This window comes from Phalacrocorax aristotelis, chromosome 10, assembly GCF_949628215.1.
Source record: "Phalacrocorax aristotelis chromosome 10, bGulAri2.1, whole genome shotgun sequence".
Lineage (NCBI taxonomy): Eukaryota > Metazoa > Chordata > Aves > Suliformes > Phalacrocoracidae > Phalacrocorax > Phalacrocorax aristotelis.
This window is the reverse complement of record NC_134285.1, coordinates 6,403,181-6,413,686: the sequence shown is the minus strand read 5'-3', so window position 1 is coordinate 6,413,686 and position 10,506 is coordinate 6,403,181. Positions and strand designations below refer to the sequence as shown.

Genomic DNA, 10,506 nt, shown 5'->3' with positions numbered 1-10,506 from the left:
CTGCTACAGGTGCATGGTGCTCCCCCCTTGGGGTGGGCAGACACGGAGGCGGGTGCATGGCTACATCACTCACTGCATCCCAGCCTGTTTAGCAGGTCAGGGCATTAAAGGGCTAATGGTTAATGTTATTAACCAATATGAGGCGAAGGCTCCCTCGACTGTGCCAAGGGCAGGCGGCTGCTCAAAGCAGCACAGTAATTATGTATAGCCCAAGTAATTATTTTTGTCACATCTTCCTGGCAGGAGAAGACCATTTGTGGGATGGGTTTAGCTACCTTCTGCAACACGCCTATGTCTTATTTATACAGAACAATACACTCAGCGTGATTTTTCTGTCTCCTTTTTCCTTTTAACATTGTTTCCAGCCCACACTGCTTTTAATTCAGTGAGGTAAATTGAGACTGGGAGGGGTAGCTACAGAAATTCTGCAAACTCCCATTCTCTGAGCAAAATATTCCCTCCGGATCTCACGGCATCGCTGAATAGCAGGTCCTTCCCTTCCCAAGGGGCTTGTGAGCCTCAGTGGAGACAAATGCTATTTTGGATGGCTGTAGTCACTGCACAGCCAGGTCTCGTTGTGGGATCTGCTCACAGCGTTGCAGCCTCCCCGGTGGCTCCTTCTTTACCTGGGTACCTCTGAGTCAGCGGCCCCGGGTACTGTGCTATTTTGAACATTGTGTCAATAAAAAGGAAATTACCCCAGCGCTGCCTTCGGAGTCCTGGTGCTGCAGGTTGGTGTGGATGGAGGAGAGTTGTTCCCCACACTTTTATTTCAAGACTGTGCTCAGCCTGCCTGGAATCAGATAAAGATGGTGAAGGACTCAGAAGTCTTCACTCCCAAGATCCCAGAAAAGGAGATGCACCGCGTGACTCATTCTGAACCCACTTCCAAATCTCTTCCTGAATACACACGTGTTCTCCTGGATCCCTGGTCATCCTTAAAATAAGAGAGGAAGCTGAGATGGTGCCATTAATCTGAGATTTGGTGTACTGGATAGTGGGATTCCCACCTGAATTTGCAGTTTATCCAGTGATTTCACCCATCTTAGTTTTCTTCTGCTTTTCAGAGCCAAGGAGTTTAAGTGGCCACAGCTGTGACCTAACCGATCCTGTCTTGTAGCTTCACCTACACATCTCAGCTGTTCTCTCCTTTCTCCCCATCTCCTTTTGGCCCAAGACACAATTGACCCTTAAATAACCAGATGGCCACACACAGGAATCAGTAGCCAGCCTCCATGGTGGCAGTCAGCCTATTGCACTGCCATTTCCCCTTGTTGTGGACATCTTGAAAACGCTGCTGGAAGGTCCTGGTGAGGTTTCCCTGTCTGGATTTAGCACCCCTCATCTGTTGTATCCACTGTGGAGTTACATGGCCTTGAAAGACGCTATTTTGCAAGCGGACAGCTTCCGAGACTGTTTAATACATGAGTGCTCACTCAAAGGTGTCCTTTCATTTACTGCTTTCACCATCAGCAATCTATAAAAGTTTAGGGTGCCTTAGGGAATCGCTTGCTTTAACGCCTTTGCTTCAATAACAGAACAGCTGCTCCTGGTGAGAACAGGCATCCCCAGGCCCTCTCCCCACCGCGTTGGAGCATCGCCCATCCTCTGTATCTTGGCTTTCTCCTTCCTCTTCCTCTGGGTCTACTTGCAAAGTGTTTGCTGTAACTGTTGAAATGGATATAGTGGCAGTTTGGGGAGAAGATGCTGTTTAAAGCTCTTTAATTTAAAGGATGCTGATTCACTCCACTCCAGCCTCAGGTGAGTTACCCAGCTATGTAGAAGCCTCCTTTTCTCTGGGTGTCAAATGGGAGGATGATTTTCCTTGGTCAATATTTAGAACCTTTGCTGAGCCCACGGCCTGCGGGACATCCTGCCGAGGCTGGTGGGGGGAGCAGAGATCTTGCAGGAGGCAGAGACACTTTGGGACACTGTCCCCGTGGAGCTGGGACACTGCTGTGGGTGGTGCAGCCCTGGCCAGGGGTTTCCTGGGTCCAGCACCTTCTCCTGAAAACTCTCCCTCGTCTGTCCTGCTTGGATCCACACCACAGTGAGAACCTGAGTTGGGCTGTGTTCGGCAACCAGGGATCAGTATGAAGGCAGCTGCTGGGAATAATAATAAGAAGCTTGGTTACAGATCTCCAGCGCACAGCCTCTGCTGGCCTCCAGCAGGTTGGGTGCTCCAAAGGCTGTAGCTAACCCATGTGAAAAATTGGCTGGAGACCTCCCTGTAAACGAGGTGCTGCCTCCAAGACAAGCAGGATAAATAGCTTTTCAAGCCAAAGGGGGTGCAACTCCAGTGAGAAGCCGCAGGGTAATTCCCTGTGTTTAAAAGACACCCCCTCCCCCAGCCACCATCCCAAATTATTCCTGTCCTGTGCCCGAGTGCATTCTGTTATGTCTCAGGCTGCTCCATATCCCCCCCACAATTGCTCTGCAATCTCCCCCATGCAATATTGCAGGATATTCCACCACATTAGCAAGTCAAACTTGTTTTTACTGCCCAGTGTCTCTCTATGCAATATTTCACTGTCTTGCTGGCTATTATCCTGGCGGCACAAAGTCCCATTGAAATTCATGGTGCAAGTCGCCCATTTGTTTCCTTTGAGCTTTGCAGGGTTGTTCTATGCAGCTTTATGCATATCATTTTTGCTATGCAAAGTGAGGGTAATGACTTTACCTGATCTCTTTCAAAGCACTGAACAAAGCCTGTCCCCATGCTGTAGACTGATTCTGGAGTATTTGTTCTAGGGTTTGGGAGGGATGAATCAGAGCTCTTAGGGAATGTGCAATCTGATGCTCTGTAAATAAAAAGAAAGTCATGCTGCATCTACATGTCTCCAAGGCAGGCGTGTGCTCCCTGTCAACCTTTCTTGCTGGGGATCAGCTTCAGGGATGGCTCTGGCAAAGCTGAGTAGCTTCATCTCAGTGACAGCCCTGGAATAGCACGCTTGGTTTGGCCACTGCCACTGACAAGCCTTGAACCAGTTCTGCCTTTTGAGGGACAGGTGAGGTCCTTCACGCGTGACAAGGTGAGACTCCTCGAACAAAGGGTCACTGGAGATGTCCTTAGATGGGCACCAGGAGTGTAGGAGAATTGAAGGCACAGCCACAAAGGAAAGGTTTTGCTGTGAAGACCTTCAGACCCACCTCTGGAGGTGACTTACCTCTATCACCACCCCAAAGGAGACTAAACCTTGGGTACCAGCGGTGTGCCTTTAATATCTTAAGTGAGGCCCCCAGATTAGTGGCCACTTGTGAAAACGGGATTCATAATGTCTGTACTTTGGTCTGTGCAGTGTAAGGAGTCTTTTCTCTCCATCCACTGATGTTTGGAGGTGAGTAAATAAGCAGGGGAGATTTTGGGCCTTGCCATGGGACACATGGTTTGAAATGTTCATTTTGTTGGGCCATGACCAAAATTGCAATTTGAAGATTTGTTCACACACTCCCCAGTTTGAAAGCACCCACAAGCCAAGAGTTATTCACCCAAGAGACTTGTGAATTACACTGAACAAGTGCACTGGAGAATTTCGCATCCTCTTCATGGATAATGTGTGTATGAGAAGGGAAAAAAAAGGACATGGATCTTGAAAGAAATCACTCTTTGTGAATTATTCATTCTGTTTACTCACTTGGAGGTCCTCATGTGGAAGGTGGTATGTAATCTGCACTACAATAGCATGTCAGGGTATACAGGGGGGGAAAAAGAAACCATCAACAGTGGGATGGGTCCCCTGGGACCTTTGTGAAGGACACCCAACCTTTGCTGCACTGACAAGGTGATGACTGATCCAAAGACATAGCTGTAGCGTCCCTTATGCTCCACAAGGATGCAGGCATGGTAGGGAGGTAGCAGTCAGCATCAGCGAGGAGGAGTAGGACCAAATCAAGCCCATTTTCAAACTTTGGTGGTCAATGCAAGCAGCATGGGGTGTAGGGAAGTGTCTCTGCTTTGAGTGTCTGCATGACGACTCCACCATCCTCATGGACATCACCATAGCCGCCAGGCCCAGCAAGTAAAGGTAGATCTAGAGACCAAACCAGTCCAGAATGTATCCACCAGCTCCAGGTAGGAGGCCCTAAGCAGAGCAATTTGTGGTGCACAACCACTCTGCACCTGGGCCATGGGCTGGCAGAAGTCCCCCGTCCCCACTGCTGATACCTTTCCCTGACACAAACTCTGACTTCTTCAGAGTTTCAAAGACAAAAATGAAACAGAAAATCGGAACAAATGTGAAGCTATAAAAACTCATCCAAGCTGCCAAGTCTATAGCAGGTATGATTTGCAATGGATGAGGTATTACCACCCTGAAAAATTTGGGTAATGATGTGCAGTAATATTTGTCATCACCAAGGCTGAGTATCTTAAACAAAAATGTTCTGAAATGCAGCTTCTGCCTGAGCCCGGTAACTCTTTCCCAGATGTAAATACCACAGTTGTTTTCCAAGCATTCTTTAAATACCATAAGGCCTTAGTCCACTTACAGCACTAACAGCCCGTAAAATGTCATTTTTTGTTTTCTAATTAGTCTGATGATTTTTAAATAGGATTTGACAACAACAGCTAAGAAGCATCTCAGGCTGCAAAAAAATTATCCCTTGGATGGTGAGTTACCCACAGCTGCGCTGGAGCAGCATCCTCTCGTATTGCTGGACGGTGACTCGGTGGTGGGACACGTCTGCTCACCCTCCAAGCTGGGCTTGTAGGAATGTGAAGGGGGGAGATCATGCCTTTCCCGCAAGGATCATTCTCCCTTTTTACTGCTGGGAGCTCCCTATCATGGCATGCTTTGCACATATCCGTAGCAGGAGTGGGGAGCTGCAGGCAGAGCCCTTGTGGGAGCCCTGGATGGAGCAAAGCTGGTTGGACTTTCGCCCTCTGTGCACAGTGGGTCATTGCTGTTATGGGTCTCACTGGGGGGGTTCAGGTGCACGTTGTTTTTAAGACACTTAAAGCCATTGCTTTTGGGAAGAGAGGAATGGTGTAGCTGACTGAGCAAAGGACCCCAGACCTCCATCCGTCACCCCACATTGGGTCCCATGAAGGTAGGGTGGAGATGTCTGACTCTCCCCCAGCCCCTGCAGAGGCAGCCACAAGGCTGTCACATTGCCACCTTTCCCTCCAGACTCCCCTATTTTTGGGATTGCTTTCCTCTCTTGGAGGACACTGGGCTGTTGCCATCACTGCAACACAAACAGAATCCAGAGTCAAGCCCTGCTGCTGTGGGCACTGCATGGGGGACAGCTTGGGTCCTGCCCTGAATGAGGCCAGGTGGGATATTGCTCACCCAAGGTCACACCGTGCTTCAGAGCCATTGATGTCCTTATCTGACTTAATACCTCCCTGTTCTGCACGGACAGACAGAGTGCTGCCCGGCCAGCGTTCTGCCCCTTGGCCAGCATTTCCCTTCCAGGTGATGCTACAAAAGGCAGCAGAAGAGCTCTCATTCCCATACAACCTCTACATTGCTGGGAAAAGCAGCCAATGTTTTATTAACCACCTCTCCCTCCCATATCGCTTGATAAACTGGGTTAGGACTGCTCGAACCTGCTGTGTCAGACGACGTCTTCTGCTGGTCGAGGGGAAGGGCCCGCGGGGGCTCTCCTGACCCGAGACACCTTTCTCACAGCACTCCTCCAGCCATCTCACATAAATAGATCAGTCATCCCAGCAAGGCTACATCTTCTTTTACTCCTTCCTGTCTTTAATAATATTATCAATATCTGGTTTAGATTTTTACTAAATATAGGGCCAGAGGCTGGGCTGGCGTCACTTCCTCCCAGACTAACTGGAACAGTGTGCTCAGAAGTACTTACTTCTTTTATTAATTTATCTTGGTTTGCAAAGTTGTTTGATTGCACCAAGTCTTTCCACACCCCACCCCCCAGCCAGCATTGGCCTGGCAGCTGGTAGGAATGATGCTGCTTTAGAGCTTGGCCTTGATCTGAGGGCGAGGCTTGAGGTTTGGGAGGGCTGCGTGTCTCAAAGCAGCCCTGGGGAGTTGGACGCTGCGTGCCAATGGGCAGCAAATTTGCAAAGAGTCTTTTCCAAACCTTCCCTCTCGTTCCTGCTGATCTCCATGGGTGAAGACCTGCAGTGGAGCACAGCGCCCGTGGCATCCCTGTCCCCTCCAGGCAAGTCTTCTTCTTTCAGCTGCCAGGGGCCAGATCCAGCTCCAGGGCTGGCATGAATCTGCAGAGTTTCTGGTTGCCCCATGGGCTGGGTGGCATTTAGGAAGGGACTGTGCCCTGTAGCCCGGAACACCCTGCTCCTGGCACTGGGAGGGACCTGGCAGCGCCCTTTCCCTGCTCAGGGAGACATGACAACTCGCTGATACAAGCCCTGGGCTCGAGAGCCTTCTCCAGCAAAGGCAGAGGAGGGATGGAACCTCTTATCTCCAGCCTCCCCAGGAAGACACTGAGCCCAGAGTGGCCACCTCATGGTGGCCCCCTGCCTATTTCATGTCACTGTCCACATTTATTAATCCAAAGCAATTTCAACAGGAACTCCTTGACTTCAGGGCATCCCATGGGACATGGGACAGGGGAGAAATGGGATACCCATGCTCCGGGGTGGGAGGGATCTCCCATGCTTCAAGGGCCTGAGCCCAGGTGGGGGGGGGGGGGAAGGAAAAGGGGAAGAGGAAGAGGAATGCAAGAACACCAGAGCAACCTGATCACACAGAGACCAAGCCCTACAGCCTCCGCAGCAGGTCAGGGGCCAGGCCAGGGCTGCAGAGCATAGGACACTGGAGCCCTTCTCCCTACCCCATCCTCTCCATCATGCAGGATTGTCTCCTACATTTCCATGGGCGCTTTCCCAGGCCTGTGTTCCCGGCCTGCAGCCGAACACTGTGCGTTGCCAGCTGCCGTTTGGAGAGGGGCCATGGCTTGCCTGTTCCCAGGCTGTCTCCCAACTCTATTACTCCACGCTTCAGGTTTTTTGGCTGCAGTGGTGTTGGTGTTGTTGTTGCTATTAAACTGAAAGGAGTGAAATTTCTCTCCTGCACCCCTTTCTCTGTCTCCCCTGCCACCTCCTTGCGGGGCTGCAGAAGGTACTCGCAGGCTTGGAGATGGTTTTGGAGATGGCTTGGGACACCTTGGGCCATCACAAGAAACACACTGGCCAGTCCTTACCTCAAATGACAATGCGTGGGGAGAGAGAAGAGAGCTTTCATTCCAAGGGCCAGCTCAGTGCCAGCCACACTTTAATCACCCTGAAGTTGTGTGTTCTGTTGCTAAAACAGCATAACCCCCACCCCCCAACCCTGTGGAGACAGGATGGCAGTCTCTGGGTCAGGTGAGGAGTGGTCTGGGGCAGGATGCCTGGGAAGGGCTGAGCACAGGGGTTGGGGACCCCAGTGGGCTGCAGGTGGGGGTCCTGACCCAGCCCCAACACTGTCCTGGCTCTCCTGGCTGGCTCACCCCAGTCCCTGTGCTCACAGCATCACATGGCACTTCCCAGCTGGGCCCAGTTTGACCCGTGGAGGTTCAGGTTTGGTGTGAGGGGAACTGTCATGCACACATGGGGGCACCAAAAGATTGGGGTTCACAGACAAGCGTGCATAAATACAGACACACCCAGGCTCCTGCATCACCCTCCAGGCCTGTCACACACACACACACACTCACACAGATCCCCCCCAACATACACCCACCCCCCCAATACAGTCATCCCTGCACCCCGCCAGGTGTCACCACATACACAGCAGCACAATGTCACACACACACACAGGCAGACACACCCGACATGCACACTCACACCTTCACAAACCCCGACACCCTCACCGCCCCGCTTTCACAAGGTGTCACACACGCAAAGTGCCGCCAACACGGCGTCACAGTGTCACGCACGCTTTCACAGTCACACACAGAGTATCTACATGCACAGTGACACACAACAGTGTCACACACATGCAAGTGTCACACATGCAGTGTCTCACATGCACAGTGTCACACACGCGGTGTCACACACACACACGCGCCCCCCCCCCCCGCTCCCCGGGTGCCAGCCCGGCTCTCCCGGCCAAGCCGCTTATCGCTCCGCGCCGTGACAGCGCGGCCGGACCCAGCCGGGTCACACCGAGCCCAGGCGTGCCAAGCTCGACCAAACCGGGCCGTGCTGAGCCAAGCCGAGCCGAGCCGCACACCTCCGCCCGATCCGCTCCGCACCGCTCCGCACCGCCGAGCCGAGCCCATCCCAGCCCAGCCGAGCCCATCCTAGCCCAGCCGAGCCGAGCCGAGCCGAGCCGAGCCCATCCCTGCCCAGCAGAGCCGAGCCGAGCCGAGCCCATCCGATCCGAGCCGCGCCGCGCCGATGGGAGCCCCCCGGGCCTGGCAGCGCTGCCCGGCGCCGCCTGCACGGGCAGGGCTCTCCGCCTGACGCAGTGAGGAGCTGCAGCCCTTCTCTTCTCGGAGGCCAGCTCCAGCGCTGGGATTTGCTCGGCTCCAGCTGCGTTTCCCTGCCCGCCTCCTGTCCCCGGCCCGCCCGCCTGGAGGGGCGCGGGGAGCCGCAGCCGCGGGTGCGCCCGCCGCCCATCACCGCGCCTCGGGGCTGGGCGCGCCGCCGAGCGCCGGGAGCCGCCGCCGAAGCAGGTAGGTCCGCCGCGGCCCCCGCCGCAGTCCCCCCGGCCCCGGCCCCCGGCTGAGCCCCCCGCCCTGCCCCGCACCGCCCCCGCGCCCGGTGCCAGCTCGCCCCGGCCCCGCGGCCCCTGCCCGCTGTGATCCCCCGCGGCGGCGCCCGGCGCTGCCCGGGGAGCCCCCGGTGGCCGGCGAGCCCCGCGCAGCCCCCGGTGGCCGCTCCGTGTCGCCAAACTTTTCGCGGCTGCAACCCAGGTTGGGACTTCGGCGTGGGTGGGGAGGAGAGGGGTGCACGGGCACACGACCGCGGGCAGGCGGCGGGGGGGAGCGGCCTCCCCTCCGAGGGCGGGGGGTCCCCACGCCCTGCTGGAGCCTCCCCTGCTCCCCTCTTCCTCCACGTGCGAGGAGGGGTCGGGCCCTGAGCGGCTCCCCCCGGCCGGGTTGGGGCTGTGGAGCCGAGGGAGCCCCGCCGGCCGCCCGGCCCGTGTTCCCCCCATGGGGGTTCCCCATTTCGGGGTCTCCCCACCTCCTGCGGGGTGCGCCCGAGCCGAAGCAGCCCTGGGGGAGACCCAACGTGCCGCCCTGCGAGTGTTGCCAGCGGGGAGCCCCTGTGCTCCGGGGAAAGAGCCGGTGCCGGCGGCAGCAGTGTCCCCCCCGGGGGCAGGGGAGGGACATCCCCACCCCACCGCACGGAGTGTTCGGGGGGGGGGGACTCTCACCCACCACCCCAAATAACCCCGGCGGCTCCGAGCCTTGGGGTGGGGGCTGTGTCAGAGCCGCTCCCTGGCTCTGCTCCCCCTGCCCCCGCCCGCTCCCCCAATCCCTTCTGTATTCCCACGCCGGTAGTCTGGACCTGCCTCCCCAATGAGCTCCTTCAGCGGCTATTCCTGTCCTCGCCAACCGTGCCGCACGTAGAGCTTTAATTAAAGAAAATTAGTGGAGGAGGGCGGCGGTGGCTGGGGGGCGGGTTGTGGGGGTGTCCGTGCTCCAGAGGGGGGGGACACACCGCATCCAGCCGGGGATCGGTCCCCGGGACGGCGCCGGCCCCGCATCCTCGCCCGGTGCTGCGGGCCGGCCGGACGGCCGGACGGCTGCCGTGGCGCTGGCGGCCCGGGGAGGGGGCGGCGGGTGCCTGTCTGAGAGTTTGAGCCGCTTTCCCTTTTTTTTTTTTTTTTTTTAAATAAAGGTAGCGGGGGACGGGCGGGAGCGTGTTCCTGCCCGGTGGGTGTGTTGCGGTTTTAATTATAATGACAGAGGTTGCTGTGAAGTTCCGTCTCAGTTCCCAAATTCAGGCTGATCCCGGAGGACCGGAGCACTCGCCAGTCGGCGGAGCCGGTGTTAAACCGCGTCCGGAGCTGCCAAAGAATTTTCTTGATTGTATTTTAATGAAGCCCGGACGGGGCTGGGGGACCCCGGGACGACGTGAGGAGGGGTGTCCCGTCCGCTCCCCGGCGCGGGGCTGGGGCGCGCTCCTCCTTTCCTGGAGAGGGGGGGGCCGTGCAAGGTCCCCCCCCCCGCCCGGCTCCCGCCGGACATCGCGGCTGAGGAGATGCCCTTGTGCCCGGGGATGCCAGGGCGGTGGGGGGCAGCCCCCCCTCCCCCGGGCAGCCCCCCTCCAAACAGCCCAAACCTCCGGCGGTCCCCAGCCCGCGTCCCGCTCGATGTGGAGCGGGGCTGCTCCACCCGTGCGCGGCGGGACCCGGCCGGTAGCAGCGTCCCGGTGCTGGGGATATGCCGGCCTGTCGGGCTGTGTCCCCGTGTCCCCGGGTTTGTTTGTCCCCCGCACCCTCCTCTCCTCCTTCAGCTCTTCCCGGCCATAAACTTCCGCATCCCCGCACATCCCTGCCTTCCCCGGGCCGGGCAGCCCGCGGGAACCGCGATGCTGCCCACGTCCAGGCTGTGATTTGCAGCCCCGGGAAAGCC

The 10,506-nt window shown here is 56.5% G+C and overlaps 1 protein-coding gene across 2 annotated transcripts in view; it reads left to right on the top strand.

The window, feature by feature from the left end:
- The first annotated feature begins 8,392 nt into the window (after nt 1-8,392).
- Nucleotides 8,393-10,506, top strand: part of ELFN1 (extracellular leucine rich repeat and fibronectin type III domain containing 1) — a 111,273-nt gene continuing 109,159 nt past the window's right edge. For both annotated transcript variants that reach the window (XM_075104886.1, XM_075104888.1), the window contains exon 1: nt 8,393-8,598. The gene's annotated coding sequence lies outside the window, so the exon portion shown is untranslated. The remainder of the gene's footprint in view (nt 8,599-10,506) is intronic.